This window comes from Delphinapterus leucas, chromosome X, assembly GCF_059928025.1.
Source record: "Delphinapterus leucas isolate spDelLeu-1000000601 "Yukka" chromosome X, BTC_Dleu_Yukka2, whole genome shotgun sequence".
Lineage (NCBI taxonomy): Eukaryota > Metazoa > Chordata > Mammalia > Artiodactyla > Monodontidae > Delphinapterus > Delphinapterus leucas.
Window position 1 is genome coordinate 43,306,760 of NC_143150.1, and position 23,705 is coordinate 43,330,464.

A 23,705-nucleotide genomic window follows, 5' to 3' on the forward strand; every position below is an offset into this window, starting at 1 on the left:
TTTACTATGTTAAGCTGCTGAACTTTGAGGGTTGTTACCCCAGCATAGGCTTAGCCTAACCTGACAAACAGCGATGGCTCTCAAAGTTTAGGATGCAATAGAATCACCTGTGAAACGTTAAAATACATATTTTGTGACAAAAATATATTGGGGGACAGACATGGATTAGTGATGATAGGAGAGAACTACTCAATTATCAGCTGATTTGACAAATCCTTTTGAATTTTATACTTTTTAATTTTTTTAACCTTATAATAGTATTTGTTACCCAGGTGCTTGGAAAAACAGAAGACGCAAACAAAAAGGAAAAATTAAAAATCCAGAACTCCACACAGATATTGCTAAACTTCTAGTGTGGCATGTTAGGAATTTTCTTTTGAAAAAAGTCCATGTTTTCCCTACAAGACAGGAATGGAAAAAAGAATGCACAGCACTCCTTTCGAGAGCTCCGTCAACTCCCCTAATCACACACACACACACACGCACGCGCACGCACGCACACGCACACGCACACGCACACACACGTGCGCGCGCGGCAGGGCAAGAGTATGGGGAATACAGTCCTGAAAAGGATTCGCTTCCATGTCTGCCCGCCCCCGCCCCTGAGGGCTACAGGCACCAGCCACTCTCACACCCATCTGCAGGTATCCGGGGTGCTTACCTCTCTCCATCTTTCCCTCGACCCGCCCACATCCTCCGCAATAGGATGCTTGCACCCACGCAGGGTTCCCGCCCACCTCCCCAGCATTCCCATTGCCCACCATTTACTGAATCAAAATGGATAGAAGGCGTGGATGTGGGGTGAAAACTGCAATACGGGGTCCGCTTCCCACTCCACCCCCCACACCCCTTTCCTTTCCAGTGGTTTGCAGGTGGCTCCCACCGGCACTTCCACTTCCAGGGAACCCTGGTGTTTTCCTCCTCCTCCTCTTTTTCTGGGCCAGAGGCCAGCCTGCTTTCAATGCAATAGGGAGCTGGTACTCAAACGTGACCGCCGCCCCCTTCCCAGATCCCTCCCCCAAGCCCACCATTTTTTTTGCCCCAAAATGGACCGGAGCAGGGGCGGGAAAGGAGCATAGGCAATGCAGTCCCGGACCCGCAATGGTGTTCGCTGTCGCCTTCGGATAGCCTCTGCTCTTTCAAACCTGCTCAGATCCCCGGCAGGTGGTAGTCACTTCCTCTGGTCTAGTGTCCAGAAGAGCGCTCGCCTGCCTCCAAGGTAAGAGGGAGATGGTGCTCAGGCGGGGGAAAGAGGACTCAGACTACACAGTGACTGAAGTTCACGTCAGCCCTTTGTCCAGCGAGGCCCATGTTAACAGTGAGTTCAGGTCCCCAATTAACTCTCCCAACAGCACTGCAGCAGGAGCCGGGTTGTTCCTCCCCGCCCCACTTGACAATCTTTTCAGCCTTGGCCAGAAACTGGAAAAGTGTATCATCTCCTTGGAATTTCTATGCGCCTTTCTCAGATTATCAGAGAGGATCAGCCCCTGGCGGTTAGTCGATCTGTGTCTCCTTCCCCCGCCCCCCTGCTCCCTAGATTCTCCACCTCCCCTCCCCCAAGACCCGAAGGTCTACCATTTCCCTTGCAGTCCTGTCCAGGCACTGAAATGGGGTTCAGGAAATAAGGATGGGAGTGAGAGAGAGATTTTTACTAGTTCTTTTTAACATTTGTCAGTTCTGTGCCTTGTAGTTATTATTATCATTACCATTATTACTATCAGCCTATGTCCTGTTTACCATTAGAAAATAGAAAAGAGCTATCTATTGTCATTTGGGAAGCAAGAGGTAGATTCAAGTGTGTGGGGGAATAAGCAAACAACCCAGCCACCTGTTTTCCCTGTTCAGTGTTAATACAAATATAGATCCTTTAGGCAGCTACATTTTTGGAAGTTTGAAATGTACAGAGCAGCTGTAGGCTCCTCTTGGGAGGGGCCCCTGTGTGTGTGTTTGGGGGGCTGGTCCATGAAGTCAGCCTCTGAGGTCACATAATTTCATAATACCAACTTGGAATTTCAGATTTTAAAAGCTGGTCACATGTCATGGTCTTCAAGATTATTATTAATTTAACCTCCACAATTGCTCTGTTTCCTAGTTCTCTACCACATCCACATCCCTATTAACCCTTTCCAATTGCAACCAAAATTTCATACTACTTCTTACCATCTCAGGGACAGATCTAGGTTGTGAGGCCTGAAACTTAAGATTCAGGGGACCCTCTTTAAGTAAAAGTACATTAAAAATTTATGGGCAATGCAGGCAATTAGGTGCCAAAGTTAATATTTATTTATAATGAGAAATCACAAGAAATTATGAAATTTGAACAGCTGGCATATACAAAACATCCCAATTTCCATACAAACAATATTTTTATTAATTACTGCCTGGCACACCTCTATGATATTTTCCCTACAATTTTTTTTATTATAAACTCTTTGATTCTCTCTTCATATGTCTGTGTAATATTTTTCCTAGAGAAAATGTAAAGATAATTCAATCTTTCCTTTGCATGGTTAATCAATTTATTATTTTTATTATTGTTGTTGATAAAAGTTTCAGCTTTACAACTTATTATTAGTGATGGGTGAATTTTTAGTATTATCAAATTTGAGTAAACTGCTGTCTAACTCTGTCAAGCTTCTTTCTTATATGGGCTTACGATTTAAGTTTTCTTGTGCAGATTCTTATCTTAAATAGTCTTAATAATGACACTTACAAACCAGTTTGATGTCAGTGTCCCGAAGAGGAGCAGAACTTGCCACCCCAAAATATGCCTCCTGGGCATAAAGGTTATTTTAGGCTGATTATTTTTAAGAAACCCAGACCTAGTGAAACAGGAGGGAAGGGGGCAGGGCACAACCTTTAAAAGAATGACATAGACACGACATAAATGGTTAGAACCAGCTAGGTCCAAGATGGCAGACGAGACTTCCACTAGACCTTGAGCCTCAGTATACGCTTATTGTAGCACATCAGCATGCTAAATGACACACCCACAGGCGCTATGACAATTCCAAGGCCAACCATAAATGTTAAAAAGTGGGCAGTGGCCCAACTCCTGGAAATCCCTACCTCTTCCCCAAAATACCTGGAATACTCCTCCCACTCATTAGCCTATGAAATTACCAACCCCTATAAAAACCAACAACCCCATACTCTGGGGCCGTTTTTGCCTCTGAGATGGCCCACACTGTCTGTGGAGTGTGTTTCTCTCTAAATAAATCCATTTCTTACTTATCACTTTGTCTCTCACTGAATTCTTTCTGCGATGAGACATCAAGAACCTGAGCTTCATTAAGTCCTGAGACCAGGTGTGTGATCTCAGTTAAAAGACCGTGGGTTCAAGTTCCAATCTGGGTTTTGGCTGGGTTCAAGTCCCAATCTGGGGTTTAGCTGGGTTCAAGTCCCAGCACGTGGGTTCAAGTCCCAATCTGAGATGCACGGTTTCACTAGCAGAAACTCAGAAAACTGGTAAATTACGCTTTTGTAAGAGAGATTTACATTTATAAGGGAAATCTCCATTTGTAGGGGTGTCTCCCTCTCAGTGCCTGGAAGAGAAGGATGACTAAATCTCTAGAAACTCTTATCAATGGAGAAGGCAACGACTCAAATTTGCATAACAACCTTACTCTTGTTTACTGTGCTTTTCCTGGTCACCTCCCATAACTGGCCACCCCCCCACCCCCCCAGCAACATCCTTTGTCTTTAGAAGAAGATGATATTTAAAGTGGTGTCTTGGGCTATTTTGGGGAGTTACTCAGTTTTGCTGGGTCTCTCCTCTGTATACATGTTATTTTTTAAAAATATATGTATTTATTTATTTGGCTGCACCCAGTCTTAGTTACAGCACGCGGGATCTAGATCCCTGACCAGGGATCAAACCCAGGCCCCTTGCATTGGGAGTGCAGAGTCTTAACCACTGCACCACAAGGGAAGTCCCTATATGTGTTATTAAATGTGTTTGTTTTTCTCTTATTAATCTGCTCTTTATTACAGGAGGGTCTCAGCCAAGAACCTAGAAGGGTAGAAGGAAAATTATTTGTCCTCCCCCACAGTCCTCATTGTAGTAGTGATTTTGAGTTTTAAGGTAACTTAGTCAATGTCAGTATTTCATGCCACATCACCAAGAAATTAATATGAACCTGTGTGGATGTGATTGGTCAAAACCATACATGTGGTCGGTGTAGCAAAAGACCAGGAGTGCATTTTTGAGAAATCATATCGTACGTACTTATAGGGCAGCAATGGGAGCCAAGACTAAAAGAAGTATCTTGGAATCAGGTAATGAAGTGGGAAATAGCATCAAATGCTGGCAAGTAGCTGGTGTTAAACCACCATGGTATTAATTTGAGCTGTAAAATTTGTTCATGGTTCCCTAAACATATGAAAGGCAATAGAGTGTAGCATTAGTTCATTAGCATTAGAATCAGACAACCCTAGTTTGAATCCTAGAGCTTCTACTCACTACCCTGTGAAATCTTACTAGTAACTACTTAATCGTACATGGAAGTGACTGAGAAACACATGAACAAATGATCCAATTAAACCCAAACTAAATGTAATTCCAAGTCAGCTTCCCCTTAGCTTGATCCCAGACATGCCCACCTCCATCTCACTGTTGCAGGAAGGGGGATGCCTTCCAGGGCCCAAGAGTGGGCTCTTATCTAACACTCGGAAAAGAATTGTCCGAGGAGACACACGTGCTGACAAAGCAAGAGACTTTTATTGGGAAGGGGCGCCTGGGTGGAGAACAGGAGGGTAAGGGAACCCAGGAGGACTTCTCTGCCACATGGCTCCCAGTCTCGGGTTTTATGGTGATGGGATTAGTTTCCCGGTTGTCTCTGGCCAATCATTCTGACTCAGGGTCCTTCCTGGTGGCGTTTGCATCGCTCAGCCAAGATGGATCCCAGTGCGAACGATTCCGGGAGGACATATGGACTGGCGTCTCCTGTCTCCTTTTGACCTTTCCCGAATTCTTCCAGTTGGTGGTGCCTTGTTAATTCCGTGCTCCTTACCAGGACCTCCTGTTTAAGATAACTCATGCAAGTGGTTACTATTGGGCCTGGCCAGAGCAGGCAGTTTCAGTCAGTGGTTCCCCTAACAACTCCCCCCTGAGAGACTTCATACTCAAGATACTTCTTGGGAATCGGGGTGGAGGTCTCTTTCTTCTGTAACTACTTCCTGCTGAGAGTGGGCGTAGTCCTGCCTAGTAGAGTAGAAGTCTCTCTCCACCTGATCTAAATCGAGGTATTCTGTGCCCAAAACCAGTATTCACCCTCATGGTAACAACAATTTAGCCTGAAACTGTTGAACCCTGTCGGAGATGAAACAGACAGGGGCCAAACAGGAGGTCTAACTGGATGGTCATCACTGGACCCAGAAAAGGAAGGCAAAATCTGCAGGATGTGTGACTTTCTTCTGATTGGTTGGTGGCAAAGTAACAGGACATTGCTCCAGGAATCTTGCACTCAGCTTGAAGTTACCATCCTCCACCTGGGTGGGGGCCTTAGTTCCTGCAGAAGAACTCAAAGGTATTGCTATGCATACTCCTTAGGAGGAGCCAGAAGCCTACCCCAAGGCTGTACCACTACTTGACTCCCCTGTTTCTGTATCCCCTCCCTTCTCTGATTAGCAACTGTTTGAATCTGCCCTTTGGAATTCAGGGATGGTGAAGGAGGCTGAATGAAGTCTAAATCCTACAAACAAGAAACAGGAGACACAGAAAGGATTTGTACTCCAGAGCCCCACAGAGTACTGCTCAGTTTCAATTCAGGGAACTGGATGATGATGGCTCTGGCCACTTCCTGCTAAAATGGGGCATAGTCCTGCCTCAATTTGGAAAATAGACACTGAATCAGAAATATTTCTGAGTTCCGAGTTCTGGATCTGAGTCTTGTATGATTAAAATCTCACTCCCTTGGTCTGCCATTTTAGTGTAACAGACCCAATTAGAAGTAGTTGGAGGAGTGACAACTGGAATTTTTTTTTTTTGCGTTACACGGGCCTCTCACTGTTGTGGCCTCTCCCGTTGTGGAGCACAGGCTCTGGACGCGCAGGCTCAGCAGCCATGGCTCACGGGCCCAGCCACTCCGCGGCATGTGGGATCTTCCGGACCGGGAGCACAAACCCGCGTCCCCTGCATCGGCAGGCGGACTCTCAACCACTGCGCCACCAGGGAAGCCCAGACAACTGGAATTTTAATAGGAAAAATAAATCTCATTTCATTTCAGGAAAATAATCCTGAAATCTAATCTGGACCAGCACTTTGGGGAGACTTGTAGCCAGGTAGCCAGTTGTCTAATTTTATCTAAGCAGGTTTTAACTTTTAATGTGGTATTAACACATAGATAACAGGTGCTATTGGTCATCATACATGTCTCTTCTGTTTGTTAATGTATGATCTAAAGCAATTTCATTGTCTAAAAATGTAATAGTTACAAGATGAGACCTTTAAAAAGTAAGGTTGCAGTTATCAGCTGCCCGCTGACATTGTTTTGAGAATGGCTGGTGGCATCCAATTCTGACACAGCTCAGAAAACTCAAGTTCTTAGCAATACAGGGACTTGTCTGAAATCACACCCATAATGTTACCTAGTTATTTCATTGGGTGTCTAAACCATAGCTACTCCATTTTGACTTTTAATATTCAAAGCAGATGTCACCGTTAATGATGTTAGTGTTTCTCTAGGTATGAGAAGATGAAAGAATTTGGGCTCATAAGATCTTCTCCTGAAAACATCTAACTAGCTAAAGGCCTGTTCTGCCAGGTTTTCTCAGAGCACAGAGTGCCTCATCCTGATCTACACCCTGAATTCCTTTCAGGGGATGTTGAAGGTCAGTGGCTGCAGTGGCCATTGATTTAACCCTTGCAGAGGCAGATGGCAATTTTCAGTTGGCAGAGCCCCTTCAGGGTCATAAATTTGACCATGGTTTGGGGGGTATTTCATGACCATTTCGTCCCGCGGTGCTAGGAATACCTATTCCCAGGTTTGGCGAAGATTTCACTGATAGGCCACTCAGTGTCCTGCTATTATTGGACTAGGCTTCATTAACAGTGCCACTAGTCTCCAGACCACCCGTCTCACTAGTTTCTTATGGTCCAGGAAAATATTCCCTCTTGTTTTCCCATATCTAGAATTACACCATTAAATCATTGCTCTTATATGGAACTATATATCATCATTTTATCAGAGGCTCAGTCACACATTTGGTAATGCACGAAACAACAATTTTGTAAAACAGGCAGTATAAAAAAACAATATAGCTAGCAGATTAGTAAGGTCATAAGCAAGAACATAAGTCAAGAACTTCCATTAGGTGCAGCCCAGTATATCCTAGGTCATCTGACTTAGTCTGTTCTGTACCAATGCTTATCTTTAAGGGAAGTTATATATTGGCATTGTCCATAAGGCACCCAGCCCAGTTTCCTAGTGTTACTAGACTGATTATCCTTAGTATGATTTAATTGTTCCCAACATATAGGAGCCTTAATTACCATAGTCTGGTGTTACATAACTACATAAATCCATCCCATAATTGTGGGAGGTCTTATTCCTTGGCTGAAATTTTGCATGTTGCTCTGATTGAGCCTGAGTAATAGATGAAAACTTATATTTATAGCCAGGGTCAGAGCAGGCATTGTTAATTGGCCAGGTGAGGGGATTCCACCTAGTAATATCAGTAGTGACCTGAACATGACTATAATTTTGCTTTTAAAGTAAACTTCCTCAGAGCCAACCAGTTAGAGCCCTTGAAGTGGAGAAATTCACCAAGGTAACCCAGAAGTACTAGATACATGTAATTGGCCACAAACCGAACAATTGGATTGATTTTTAAAACTAGCATAGGATCGTGCTCAGGATAGGAAAACATTTGATTCATATGCAAGGGTCCAAGAAGTCAAAAAAACATTATAAATGATCGTACGAGTCAGGCTGAGGATCTTGAGCAAGCTGTCTACTTCTGATGTGGTCTTCTTCTCACCCTAGCATGAGTGTAGTTTCTTCTCTGTTTGAGCACTGTTTCAAGGTTATTTTGAGATAAACCGTCCTCTCTACAGGCCAGTCCAGTGCGGGGGCGGGGGGGGGGGCCTTTGTGAGTGGAAATTAATCCAAGAGTCAATTCCCTTCAGTTTCACTGTGCTTGAGCTAGTTAAAGAGCACCTGATAAGGGTCCTTCTGCCCAGGGTAGAGAAAGTCCTTTAAATTATTTGTTTTCCAGCATGCATAATCCCCTAGTTGCAGGTCGTGGGGCATCTGATCTTCATCCAAAGATAGATTATTGAGATAAGCTTCAGAAACAAACTTAGCGTGTCCTTCAATTAAACTTTACCTTAATATAACGTAACAGCAAGGAACTATCTGGGAGGTGAGTCTTAGTAAATACAGACCTCCATAAACAAAACTGGAATTTAATATTCACTGAAATGTAATTTTTCTCTCTAAAATTACCCTCGTTTTTACAAAATATAGCCAAATTAAGACTAGTTAGTTTGCAAAATAACTCTGGTCTTAATCAACTTGGCCTGATGACTTATATAACTATAATTGATCATATAGGCATTTTGCTTGCTGAACTTTTTTTTTTTTTTTTTTTGCAGTACGCGGGCCTCTCACTCTTGTGGCCTCTCCCGTTGCGGAGCACAGGCTCTGGACGCGCAGGCTCAGCAGCCATGGCTCACGGGCCTAGCCGTTCCGCGGCATGTGGGATCTTCCCGGACCGGGGCACGAACCCGTGTCCCCTGCATCGGCAGGCGGACTCTCAACCACTGTGCCACCAGGGAAGCCCTGAAACTTTTATAAGGAGTCTCAGACTGGATTTTTAAAAGACCTCTCAGGGCTAGGAAATTCCCACCAAGAGCTTATCACAGATTTTGCCTAATAGATCTAGGTGAATTCCTCCCTTTTCAAGGTTCCCAAAATACCTTGAGATTTCTGTACCTGTTAGTGAGGTAGCCTTCCTAATTTATCTGATAAAGCTGCTGGGAACCTAAGAGTTTTCAATCTCTGGAGGAAGCAGATAGAGAGACAATATAAATGTTTCAATTCTGCTTACAAAGGTATAATTTACCAAATTATTGTAAGTCATAATTAGTTTAAGGGGAAGGTTTTCTTTATACCTGGAAAACACAGATTTAAACCAGTAATTTTTCAGATAGAAACCATAAAAATTATAACCATATTCACCAGTTCACTCAGCCCTATGTAACTAATCCTTTTTGTTGACAGCTTTATGAAGCCATCAGGTTTCCCATTAGAATTCTTCAATTTCTTACCCAGTTCAGCATTATGGTCTGAAACTCAGAAACTTGTATTTATCCAAAAGTCCTTTCTATAAATCTTCTTGAAGAGGAAGCATTTTTGCAAAGGCATCAGAGTGAAATCATAACTGTCTATAATGACAAAAGACTTAAGAAGGCACGTTTAAATCTGATTACAATGCAATTGACAAAGTAACTTGGTTACTGCTGTGACATACAACACTTTCAGATAATAACTAGAGTTATGACTGATAACATTTTACCAGGACATATCAGATTTTTAGGAACTCCATATAACCTCTAGAATATCTATATTAGTAACATTTACCATACAATATAACCTAATGTTTATTACTTATTTGATAATACTTCCCACGTAACTTAACCTACCAAATGAACCTAATTAGTTTAATATCTCTCATTAGGATGTTTCAGGGGCCCTCTGAAGCATCCCAAAGTTAGCTAGAGGTCAAAGGAACTTCATTAGAATTTGATTTAGGAAGTTTTGTCAAAAAATATCAAAAGGGTTTAGAACACTCAATCAGATAGGATCATAGGTCACTGTGAAACAACAGTTATTCACTTAGCCAAAGTAACAATAAAAGATTTCAAAGGCAAATATAGAACAGATCACTTAAAAGGTAAAGAAACTCAAAATCTGTTATCAAAGGCAGTTCAACATCTTAAGAAAACTTGTCCTCTTAACAGAGAGAAAAGCCAAATTCAAGTTTTGTACCAGCTTACCTTTAAAATTCACTTACTTGGGACTTCCCTGGTGGCACAGTGGTTAAGAATCTGCCTGCCAATGCAGAGGACACAGGTTTGAGCCCTGGTCTGGGAAGATCCCACATGCTGCGCAGCAACTAAGCCCGTGCACCACAGCTACTGAGCCTGTGCTTTAGGGCCTGCGAGCCACAACTACTGAGCCCACGTGCCACAACTACTGAAGCCTATGTGTCCTAGGGCCTGTGCTCCTCAACAAGAGAAGCCACCGCAATGAGAAGCCTGCGCACTGCAACAAAGAGTAGCCCCCGCTCACCGCAACTAGAGAAAGCCCGCGTGCAGCAACGAAGACCCAACGCAGCCAAAAAAGAAAAACAGTTCATTTACTCAATCAAATTTATTTTAAACTCAGTCAGTCCTGACCATGCACAAAGCTCTTCTCAGGATCCACTTTCCACAAACCTTTTCATCACTTTCTGTATCCATCACTTTATTTTTCCATTCAGAAACAGCCAGCCCTAAGTCAAACCTACTTCCTTTTCCCTTAATAAAATGCAACTCCATTCCTCATACCTTCTTTACCGAAAACATACATCCTACTTTCCTATTGTATACTGAAATGTTGTCTTATTTCTATTATCTTTTTTTTAGGCACCAAAATTTTTATTAACCCACCTTCTTGCTCTCTTTTAACATTATAAACCAAATTAATCTCTTTTTGACCCAGAGTTGTGATGGGAACATCAACTTACAATGCACTTTTATGTTTCTCTGGCCCCTCTCAACCTCTGGCTGTCACTTCTCTCGTCCTTTCTTGGCTATCCCTTGACAATATATTCCAACCCCTGTAAAATAGGGACTAAAAGTACCAACCTCATTGTTCTGAGGTTTAAGAGTATGCCAAGCACTAAGCCGGGCTCTCAGGAGCATTTAAACTCCAACAGTTCCTCCACACCCTTTGACATAGCTCCTTCTCATCTGTCATGGGCTGAGGAACCAATGAACCTGTAAACCAAGAACATGGGTATAAAGTCCATAGGCCAAGTGAGGGCCTGGATGGTAAAGTGCATGGGCTTTGTGAACACCACTGCCAACTTCCAGCCTAAGGAAGGACTGACTGACTGAGCAGTTCCAAAACTCCTGAGCTCATGGTTCCCTGTGGGTAACTCCCATGTATCTCTATCATGACCAGGGCTTGAGGAGGGACTTCTCAATTCCCCCTGCCACACTTGGAACAGTATGAGGGATGCAGCAGAGGCCAAAGACTGACTAGCCCCAGGGAGTTGATGGGGAACATTATCAAACCAATCTCAAAGGTGGTGCCATTTGCTCTTGGGGAGGAGAGGTGGGACCCAGGCAAGGACAGCAGCTGGAAGGCAAAGGGCAGGCCTGGTTCTCAATAGCGGTAGTGATCAGGTTTGAAGGGGCCATCACAGTACATGCCCAAGTACTGGCCTGCTTCTCAGTCAGCTTGGTCAGCTTCACATTCAGCTTTCCCAGGTGGGCTTCAGCCACTGCTTCATCCAGCTTCTTGGGCAGGAAGTGGACCCCAATGGGATACTTGTCTGGGTGGGTCCACAGCTCAATCTGCGCCAGCACCTGGTTGGTGAAAGAGTTGCTCATCATGAAGCTGGAGTGGCCCATGGCGCAGCCCAGGTTGACCACCCGGCCCTCAGCCAGAATGATGATGCGGTACCCATTCTTCAACAAGTAGCGGTCCACCTGGGGCTTGATGTTCACCTCCACAGTGTTCTCGTTCAGCCACTTGACGTCAATCTCCATGTCAAAGTGTCCGATGTTACACACAATGGCGTCATCTTTCATCTGTTCAAAGTGCCGGCCGAGGATGATGTCAATACAGCCTGTGGTGGTGACAAAGATGTTGCCCTCCTGACAGGCCTCATCCATGATGGTCACCTCATAGCCCTCCATGGCAGCCTGAAGCGCATTGATGGGGTCGATCTCCGTGATGATGACGCAGGCCCCGAAGCCCCTCAGGGCCTGGGCACAGCCCTTGCCCACGTCGCCGTAGCCCACTACCACTGCCACCTTGCCCGCAATCATCATGTCTGTGGCCCGCTGGATGCCATCTATGAGGGACTCCCGTCAGCCATAGAGGTTGTCAAACTTGCTCTTGGTGACGAGTCATTGATGTTGATGGCAGGCACCTTCAGGATCCCGTTGGCCATCATCTTGTACAGGTTGTGGACCCCTGTTGTGGTCTCTTCGGAGATGCCTCGGATGCCTGACAGGAGCTGTGGGTACTTGGTGTGGATGAGGTTGGTGAGGTCACCACCATCGTCCAGAATCATGTTGAGGGGCCCGTCCTTGAAGTACAGCGTCTGCTCAGTGCACCACAGATACTCCTCGTCCGTTTCACCCTTCCAGGCGTACACTGGAATGCCAGCCTTGACAATGGCAGCTGCTGCATGGTCCTGGGTGGAGAAGATACTGCAGCTGGACCACCGCACCTCAGCACCCAGGGCAGTGAGGGTCTCAGTGAGGACAGCTGTCTCCACGGTCATGTGCAGGCAGCCGGCAGTGAGGGCGCCCTTCAGTGGTTTGGAGGCCGAGTACATCTCCCTCATGCGCATCAGGCCCGGCATCTCATTCTCTGCGAGGTCCAGGGCCTTGTGTCCCCAGGCGGCCAGGCTGATGTCAGCGACTTTGTAAGGCAGCTTGTCCGACATGTCGGCGGCGGTTCCGCACGGAGTGATGGACACAGGCAAAGGGTCCCGAGCTGCGGGCTGGGGACAGGCGCGGGGCTGGCAGCGCCGGGGAGGGCTATTTCTATTATCTTTAATTACATGTTTAAATTAGAATCCTCTGCTCTTAAAACCTTAATTTCTTGTGAAAACTAAGAAGTAAGCAATTATGAACTGTCTTTTACATTAGCATTCTGTAGATTGGTGAACATAAATACCAGTGATAATTTCTTTTTTTTTTTTTGGCTGTGTTGGGTCTTCATTGCTGACCAGTGATAATTTCTAAAAACATTTGCTTTCTTATAGAGAACATCTCAGGGTTGCACCAAACATATTCATTAATAGTCCTAAATACATTTAGTTTCTCTGTTTAGTAACTGATGTCTCAGTATCTTACTTTATTTGGGAAATACCCAGCTATTCAACAAACTCCCATCATTTAACTTAATTTAACTCAACTCTAAAATTTCACATTACCAAATATCTGGAGAGATCATCCTCAAGTAGACATTCCTAAAAGTTCACCCAAAACTCTTTTCTCATTTGCATTTTCTTTCCTTAAAAGTTTCTTCACATCGAGTTACTTTCCTTGCTGACAAATTTGTAACAGATATAAAAAAAAATTTTATTTAGCTTATATTAAACCTAGGCACAGTAAAGATATTACACTTAATGTTGGTGACTCTAAAGACATGTTTATATTAATTAGATCAACAAACTTAAACATTAATACCAGGTATTAATTTAATACTGAATATTTCCCTGTTCACGTGAACCTGAAATTCATTTAGCTTAATCTCTCTTGTATTTAGAATTGTTTGATTTGTAAGTGCTTACTTTTCTTTAAGCCAATTAAATAGAGCTCATTTACAAATTAACCTCAGCAATATTATCCAAAGACAAAGACACATACTGAGACATATATATATATATAGACAGACACAACGAGACATGTAGCTTCATTTTCTAAACTTAGTCATGAATCAGATATCACAATATAAAATTCACTAGTTTATAAATAACAGTTGGAATAAGTACAATTTTTAAAGGCTTCTTCCCATTTGTCCCTCAGTCTCAGGAATTAGAGGTAGTCTAGAGAAGTGTTCCTGCGATCCCTGGTCTTGAAGGCACAGGGAGAGAAAATCAAGTTCTCCTAGTAGGACTTGTTCCCGCAGGGTCAGAATTCTGAAAAGACGTTTGATCAAGCTTGCTTTTACTAACTGTATATGCAAAGAGAACCAGTTTTGGAACCAGTTTTCAAGAGTTTTACCTAAACCAGCTTTCTCTGGAGTCTAAACAATATGGTGGCCACACAATGTTATCCCATTTCACAAGGCAGAATGGCCATCACAAATCATAACACAGAACACAAAGTATAAAACACAGGCCTGGCTGTCCTAATCAGACACTCCCTTAAATACAAGACTGCAGTCTCTCAGAAAACCTCCTACAGAGACACAGAACTTCAGATCTGAGTACTAACAGAGTAAGGGGAAATATCTCAGGTCTTCAAAGATTTCAATGGTAAGAAAGGAGGCCAGGAAAGGGGGAACAAAAGGGGTGGCCTTACGGACGTCTCCTGCCAACTGCAGGCACCCAGGCATTATGGGACTTTTCCCTGTGCTTCCAGGATGGGAGGACAGGAACTCAGCCCTAGCAGAAACCAGAGACCAGAACCAGAATTTGAGTTCTCTGCCCACCGTAGGTGATCAGGCTCCGACCCGCAGATCAGGCTGAGGCCCTTAAGCCAGACTCCTGCGTCCAGGACGGGGACAGAAGAAAAAATAGTAGGATAGGAGGGGTTGAAAAGAGGAAAGAGAGAGGAAAGGGGAAAGAGGTCAATAACATCTCTTGTTCCTTACCCGGTCAGGGCACTCTGGCCAGTCATCCGCATCAGGAGGAGACCAGGAACAAAAGGGTCCCAGTTGCAGCTGCTGGGTCTGGTCCATCACCAGGCAAGCCAGTTCCCGAGTACCCCAAGTGGTGAGAATGTCAGTCGTAGTGAAGAAGAGGCCCCACCAGAGTCGCCATTTGTTGCAGGAGGGGGGACCCCTTCCAGGGCCGAGAGTGGGCTCTTGTCTAACGCTCGGAAATGAATTGCCCAAGGAGACACACGTGCTGACAAAGCAAGAGAATTTATTGGGAAGGGGCAGCTGTGTGGAGAGCAGCAGGGTAAGGGAACCCAGGAGGACTGCTGTGCCACATGTCTCGCAGTGTCGAGTTTTATGATGATGGGGTTAGTTTCCAGGTTGTCTCTGGCCAATCACTCTGACCTGGTGGCCTTCCTGAATTCAGACCAGACTGAAAATTTATAAATCTATATTTATAAATACTATATGGACACAATTTTATAAATCTGCTTTTAATCTCATTTACAGATGAAAAAATAGAGACAGAGAAAGATTAAATATATTGCTAAGTTCATCTAGCAAGCCAAGAAAGAGACTGGCCCTGGAACACACATCTGTGGACTTCCGGTTATTCTTACTAGATTCCTTGACTGGCTTATATGATTCAGGAGGGACTTGCTCCCCACATCTCACCTTCTAGAGGTTTTCAGAATATGTTACAGGGATCTTCCCTTAGTGAAAGCTGCTTACAGAGAAATAGGCTCCAGCGACGTTTACATGCAGCCAGGGTGGGCAGCACAGGGCTTTTCAGGGAACAGGAGCCGAAGGTCCCAGAAGGCAGGCAGGGCAGCCATACAGGAAAAGGGGAAGGCAGTCAGCCCTGGCAGCTGCTGCCATGACAACAGTCTTCAGGGGTGTGGCCTTTCTCTGGGGGATCTGAGGAAGCCCAGGGTGGGTTTCTGGTTCAGGGATTCCTGCTCCCTGGTGAGGCTGTACTTCTGTGGCAGATACAGAGTCCCCCTGCCCTCTGAGCGCCTCTCCAGCACCGCCCCCCAGACCCCATGGAGGTCTGGTTTCCCTTTGCAGGGCCCGTCTGTCTGGACTTGGAGTCGCGGGGTTCTGCCCTCTCCAGCCCAGAGGTTGCCCCTGCTGCTACTGCCTCTGCATTCTTTCCTAATGACACCCATGGCAGTACTTTGGTCTCAAGACTTGCTGCCTGGGACTGCAGCAGGCTCTGTCCAGCCTGGGGCTCTCAGGCTCACCTCCCCCAACCCCACCCTGGGGGAAATAGCCAAGTGGGAAATGCAATGACAAGAGCCCCTCTTTTCTGCTTCTGGCCTCATCCTAACTGAGCCTAGACAGACAGACAGACATGCACACACACATACATACACACACACAAATACACACACACCCTGCATATGCCCAGAGAAACAAGCAAGGGACTCTGAAGAAAGGTGGGGTGGCAACTCAGGCTTCTGGGAAACACTCAGGGACAGGGAAGGCTGGTCCAGACCTTGGCTGAAGGGAGGCAGTACCTGGCTCTGGGCTGGGCAGGACTCAGGCTGTCACTGGCTGGAGGGCTCTAGAGGCTGGGAGCCTTCTACTCCTCTCCATGCCTCTCTTTGTGTCCTCCTCCTTCTCCCTAAAAGGTGGGGTCAGGGGCTGTGGTGAACGAGGTCCCTTGCAGCTCTAGGATGCTCTGACTCCACACTGCCCACCGCGGTGAGGTGAGAAGGGGCTTCTCTTAGGAACACCATTTGGCCTGAGTGGGGGCCTCTCCAGACTGGCTGCTGCTGCCTTTCCCAGAATCCAGATGAGTTCAGAGCACAGAACTCTTCCCTCCTGGGCCCCAGCATACTCAGAGCCTTACTCACTCTTGGCCTCAGGGACTCTCAAAAGGGTCCAAAACGACCCTAGTTGTTGAAGTCGGGGTGATAGAGGTTGGAATAGAGGACACAGAGTCACAATCTTGTATATATGGTCCACCGAACTGTTATTTAATGAGTGTTTGTTCTATCCTGTGTCCTATATAGGCCGACAAATAAGACACGAATGTCCCGAAGTAGATCACTGGTTTATATGGGAGATAGACATCTAAACATAGTTTTAACACATGACGATAATAAAGTCTCATCACCTGGTGATTTAGGGACACCGGGAAAGAACACCTAACTCAGCATGCTCTGATGAATGTCAGGGAAGTCTTCCAGGATTAAGTGATACTTCAGTTGAATTTTAATGATTGAATAGGATTTTGCTTAACAGAGAAGGGGAGGGCAGTCTAGACAGAAGGGGCAGCAGGAGAAAGCTTGAGGCAAAGGCATGGAGGTTTGGCCTCAAAGATCTGACTGGACCAGACCAGTCAAAGTCTAGCAAGAATTCAGATGACAGATGTCCATTACAGAGGCCAGTTTAACAGTATACCCCATGACTCCACAATTCCACTTCTAGTCACCAATCCTAGAGAAATATTTACACACATGCACAAGGAAGCAGGCACAAAAAAGGTAATTGCAGCATGTTTGTAATAGCAAAGCATTGGAAACCACCTAAATCTCTATCATCAAGGAATAAACTATAGTGTATTCACACTGCAATATATGCAGCAGTTACATATGAACTAGATATAGATCTAATGTGTGCTTTTTTCAACACACCAAGCAATTAACAACTCTGACACCGAGGGAGTGTCAGATCCCATGGGTTAAGGGCTCAGTCCCATAAAACTGTGCCCTCCCGCTCTTCAGATGCCAACCTTAAGTCCAGGTTGTCACCTGTGCTTCCGACCGACCAGTTATAGATCAGAGGTTCCCATGACCACCCTCCTCCTCGGGTTCAATGCACTTGCTAGACTGGCTCACAGAACTCAGAGAAACATTTACTTAATGTTTTCCAGTCTATTTTAAAGAAATGAGATGAATAGCCAGATGAAGAGGTACAAAGGGCGAAGTCCCGAAGGGTCCTGAATGCATGAGCTTCTGTTCCCAAGGAAGTGGGGTGTGCCACCCTCCCAGCATGGGGATGCATTCACCAGCCTGGAAGCTCATCAAATCTTGTTTCCCTTCCCAGAGGTCCTTGGGGCTGAAAGTTCCAATTTCTGGTGACTAGCCCCATCTTGAGGCTATCTAGGGGCCCCACCCCCTTAAGCATAAGCTCAAAAGTGTCTGTCTCCTTATGAATGACAAAAGACACTCCTATCATTAAGGAAATTCCAAAGCTTTGAAGACCTCTGTGCAAGGAGCTGGGGACAAAGATCAAACATATTGCTTATTATACCACAGAAGGTAATAACCTAGATAGATTTCCAAGACATGCTGGAATGAAAAAAAATAATCTTTTGTTGAATGAAATGTAGGGTATAACGCCACTTGTGTAATGTCATTCAAATTCTATGAATATGTGTGTTTATATGTGTGTGAATTGTTCCTTCTCGTGTGAATTATTTCTCCATATACTTTGCTCATTTTCTATTGGTGAGTGGAGATTTATATTTTTCAAAGATATCTCAAATCTGTAATATATGTTTTAAATATTTCATCCCAGTTTCTCATGTGCCCGTTAATATTCTTTGAGATTTTTCTAACTTTAAAGATTTTAAAAGAGATAATTCTTTATTAATTTTTCTGACTGCAAAAGCATTCTTGTGGTTAAAAAAAATTTCAAACTTAACAAGAGTGGGGCATAAGATTGGGGTAGGTGTTCACAACTTTTCTGAATTCCAAAAGGTGAATGCCCCTAGACTCAGCAGTAAGACAGAAGGTGTGAAATTTTGGAGCAAGCAAGGCATATGGTTAGGAGGCCTGATTTAAGAGTCAGACAAATTTAAGTTCAAATACAGGTTTCTCCACTTATTGGTTGTGTGACCCTATATAAGTCACCCAAACTTTCTGAGTTTCAGTTTCCTCATCTATAATAAGGATGAATGCCTTCCTCAAAAAGTTGTAAGGATTAAAGATCCCACAGTTAAAGTATCTGGCCCAAAGTAGGTTCTTGCTCGTTTTGAATTCTTTCCCCAACTCCAAACAAAGCTAGTGCTCTTATGCTTTTTGGGGGGACCTGTCCATTCAAGTGGCCTTCAGACATAAGCCTCTGAAATCAGAGAACAATTTTATCTTCATTATAGACATTACTGTCAAGGGGTGTGGTTGATGGAATGCCCATGTGGATGAATGTCAAGGCACATGTGCAAAGAAAAATAAAGGAATAAATAAAATATATGCTATATAAGATATAACGACAAACAGGGATTTCTCTGGTGGTGCAGTGGTTAAGAATCTGCGTGCCAATGCAGGGGACACGGGTTCGAGCCCTGGTCGGGGAAGATCCCACATGCCGTGGAGCAACTAAGCCCGTGCGCCACAACTACTGAGCCTGTGCTCTAGAGCCTGCAAGCCAAAACTACTGAGCCCATGTGCCACAACTACTGAAGCCTGCACGCCTAGAGCCCATGCTCCTCAACAAGAGAAGCCACTGCAATGAGAAGCCCGTGCAGCAACGAAGACCTAATGCAGCCATAAATAAATAAATTTAGATATTAAAAAAGATATAACAAACATATAACTGAATACATAAAGGCATCTGAATGTATAAAGTAATATACATATATACTATATAAAAAAGTAAATGGACAAATTATATAAAAGGAGATATATGTACACATACAACGTAAGTACATGCATGTTGTAGGGGAGGAAAAATAATTTTCCCTCTACCCTTCTAGGGCCTTGGCTGAGACACCCCTCTGTCATAAAAGATTAACAGGAGAAAAGCAAACAGAAGTTTGATACCATGTATACCTCCTGTATACATAAGAGATACCCAGGAAAACTGAGTAACTCCCTGAAATGGCCCAAACCACCGCCTTAAATACCATCTTCAGCTAAAGACAAAAGAAAGTGTTTGGGGGGAGGGGCAGTTATGGGAGGCTATCAAGTAGAATACAAAACCTCAAAGACATTAACAGGACTAGAATCTGAAATCCATACAGGTGCATTATAGTTTCCACTGAAAACATAATTTTACTCTCTACAGACACCCCCATTTCTATCAGAGATAATCAACATAAGACTAATTTGTTTGCAAAATAAGTCTAGTAAGGGAAATCTTTGTAAGAGTGTCTCCCTCTTGGTACCAGGAAGAGGAGGATGACAAAATCTCTAGAAATTCATGGAGAAGGAGCAAACAAAGCTACATAACAACCACGCTCTTGTTTACTGTGCTTTGCCTGATAACGCAACCATGCCCCATAGGGTTAACAGAAGCTGGCGCCTTAACAGAAATCCTTGAGTGTGTCTTACAGAACAGCAGATAAGGGAACAGCTTGTTAAAAAACCCTCCGCTTGTAATCTGCCTGTACTGATTAAGCTTGCTTTAGATATTTTTTTCTCTTTTTTTTCCCCTTCTTTAATTGCATACCCACCAAGCTTAGGTAATATATCATAAGACTTCTTAACCACCCCTACAGATAAAGCCTCTGACATATGGGTCACTATAGTAACGAGACTTAAGTTGTTTTCCAGGAACTTGGAGTAGGTCCTGTCCAGTTCAAGCTGGCTAAAACTGGTTGGGACCACCAATCCTAAAACTAGGCCTGCGCCGGTATCTGATGAAGGACCTTTTAACATCAGAGCGCTGAAAACTCCACCCTTAGATCATGCTAAACACCTCCATTTTTTTTTTTCTCATGAGGCATTCCACCAAGCTTTGTTAAAGGAAAAGCAAGGATGAACATCTCTCTCCAGGTACATTTTATTGGTGTTTGATACCCCTGATGCCATGGTCAACTTTCCACTTTAACCCTTCCTTGACCTAGATTTTCTACTCAGTTCATCTATTTTCAGATTTTTGCCTAGAAGGAAAACATTTCTAGTACATACCATCCTCAGTAAGAAGGTAGAATTCGATATACACTGTTTTCCTTTACAAAATCTTTCAGAAACCCACTGACTTTCTAAGTTTTGGGATATTGCTTTAAAAGTACTTAGGCATTTTGTTTTGGTCTTATTCATCACACTCATATAAAGCTATAGAATCATGCTTGTTAGTGTCATCTGATAATATGAAGATTGATAGAAGTCACGAGGGAAGCTACCTGTCATTTTGTACAGGCTTAGATGGACCATGGCCTGTCCTATTCTGACATAAAACATTCCCAGAGGACTGTCTTTCAGGACCCAGAAGAAAAACTATTTACTATTTATTATTACCCACCAAACTGGGAAAAGCCTTGACTTTTATTTTTTACTTATTTATTTATTTTTAACATCTTTATTGGAGTATTGCTTTACAATTGTGTGTTACTTTCTGCTTTATAACAAAGTGAATCAGCTATACATATACATATATCCCCATATCCCCTCCCTCTTGCATCTCCCTCCCTCCCACCCTCCCTATCCCACCCTTCTAGGTGGTAACAAAGCACCAAGCTGATCTCCCTAGCACCTCCATTTTTTAACATACATCCCATGAAGAAGCACATAACTCAGATATGCCTGCGCAGAACACTAATTACCTAACCTTTTCCCTACCTCCAATCACCTTTCCCCATGCCTAAGACCACCCTGCTTCTTTATCCCATAAATATCTCAAGCCCCTCGACATTGGGAAGGTAGATCTGAGACTTGTTCTCCTGTCTCCTCACATGGCCGCCTTGTGAATAATCCTGTCCTCTGCTATAAAACCTCAGCATCTCATCATTTGGCTTGCTGAACATCAGGCAAACGAACCCGGTTCAGTAACAGTAACTGCCCGAGACTGCCCCACCCCCACCAACATCTTTTGTCTTTAGCTGAAGATAGTATTTAAGGTGATGGCTTGGGCCATTTTGGGGAGCTACTCAGTTTTCCTGGGTATCTCCTATTTATACAGGAGGTATACATGGTATTAAACTTCTGCTTGTTTTTCTCCTGTTAATCTGTCTTTTATTAACAGCAGATCTCAGCCAAGGCCTTAGAAGGGTAGAGTGAATTATTTTTCTTCCCCTACACAGTTAAAGCCTTGTTAATATAACCAATGTTTCTAACTGTGTCCTGTTACAAGAACGGATTCTTATTGAACCAATGCGAACAACTACATTGCCATGAAAACTACCCAGTAAAAACAACAAACAAACAAACAAACAAAAAAACTACCCAGTAAGCTTCCGAACTCTGGAGGAATCAGACAGGGAGAAAAAGTAACTGTTTCACCTTTGTTCATAAGGGTATACTTTACCAACTAGCTGTAAATCATAGATTGCTTAAGAGAAAATAAAAAGACGTTTCCTTAACTTTGGCAAACAAAACGTTAGAGAACCAAGATGTTTCAAAGTCATAAAAAATTATAATCATCCTCGTTAGTTGATTCAATCCCACGTAAATTAACTCTTGTTGATCTTGATCTTTTGTTAGCAGTCTTATGAATCCAGTTGTTTTTTTTTCACACACACACACTGTATTTTATTTTTACAAGAGATAAATAAACTGACACCAAGCATTGTAAATGGATGAACACAACAAAAGCAACAATGATTGCAATTACCAGACACAAAACACACTCATACTAGGTCATAATATTGACAATGAATCCAGTTTTTTCATTCGAGTTCTATAGATTCTTACCCAGTTCAGTGGTATGATGTGAAAGTTATCAGAAATCTGTACTTCTCAGAGTCCTTTTCATGAATCTCCTTGAAGTTGAAGCACTTTTGCAAAATCATCAGAATAAAACAGTAACTATCTATAAATGACAAGAGGCTTAAAAATGGCCATCGTTGGGCTTCCCTGGTGGCGCAGTGGTTGAGAGTCCGCCTGCCGATGCAGGGGACACGGGTTCGTGCCCTGGTCCGGGAGGATCCCACATGCCGCGGAGCGGCTGGGCCCGTGAGCCATAGCCGCTGAGCCTGCGCGTCCGGAGCCTGTGCCCCGCAACGAGAGAGGCCACAACTGTGAGCGGCCCGCGTACCATAAAAAAATAAATAAATAAATAAATGGCCATCGTTAAAGATCTGATGAAAGTACATTATAATTCAATTGATAAGGAAATTCGGTTATTTCTGTGGCACAATATTTTAAGACAATAACTAGCATTATGACTTATAACATTATACCCGGACATATCAGAAGTCTAGAATTTTCATGCAATTTCTGGAACACTTATATTAATAACGTATACAAATATAACCCAAAGAAAGTTTAAAATATCAAATAAGCCTAATTAGTTTAATATCTCATTTTTTTTAAAGGAGAGAGAACAAATCTTTTGAGATTTTCCAGGGCCCCTTTAGAAAATTCCAAAATTAGTTTGAGGTCAAAAAGACTTTAGAATTTGATTTTGGGAAGTTAGTCAAAAATAAGAACGTGGACGCTTGACTAAAAAGGATCACAGATCATTATGAAGCTACTTAATTTCCATCTAACCAAAGTGAAAAAAGATTTTAAAGGAAATATTGAGAAGACTTGGTTTTAAGTAATCAAAGACCTGATGATAAAGACAATATGAAGCATAGGAAACTACCTTGGTAAGACACAAAATCTTTGCTTTCCAGGCAGATTATTTAAAAGGTAAAGAAAAACCTTTCACAATCTCTTATCATGAGCAGACTAATAGTCCATAAAACTTTTTCCTTATACCAGAGAAAAAGAAAATTAAGTTTCAGTTTTACATAAGTACACTATTGATACTAAAGCTTATTTTTTTAAAACCCTTATAATAAATTCATTCAATTTTAGCCAGCTTAACTACACAAGGTAAGATTATCTTCTTCACCAAGCAGTGTGGTTGATAGAATGAATACCCATATGAATGTCATGGCACATGTACAAGGAAAAATAAAGGACTAAAAAAATATATGCTATATAAGATATAAGTACAAATATACATATGAATACATAAAAGTATTTAAATGTATAATATATAAATATATAAAGTAATATACATATATACTATATAAAAAGTAAATTGATGAGTATATAAAAGGAGATATATATACACACAGTGTAAGTACATGCATGTTAATATTAATTATTTTCTCTGGGTAGAGAAACTATAAGTAGTTCATATCTTCTTTTATACTTGTCTACATTTGCAGATATTTTCTAGTAGAAACATGTAACTTCCACAATCAGAGAAAAAGTGAAAATAGTGTAAGATCACTCAGTTTAAACACACACACTTGCACAAACACACTTA

General features: G+C 43.1%; 1 pseudogene; it reads right to left on the reverse strand.

Annotated features, from left to right (window-relative positions):
- Positions 1 to 11,375: 11,375 nt before the first annotated feature.
- LOC111169541 (adenosylhomocysteinase pseudogene) lies at positions 11,376 to 13,212 on the reverse strand (annotated as a pseudogene).
- Positions 13,213 to 23,705: the final 10,493 nt, after the last annotated feature.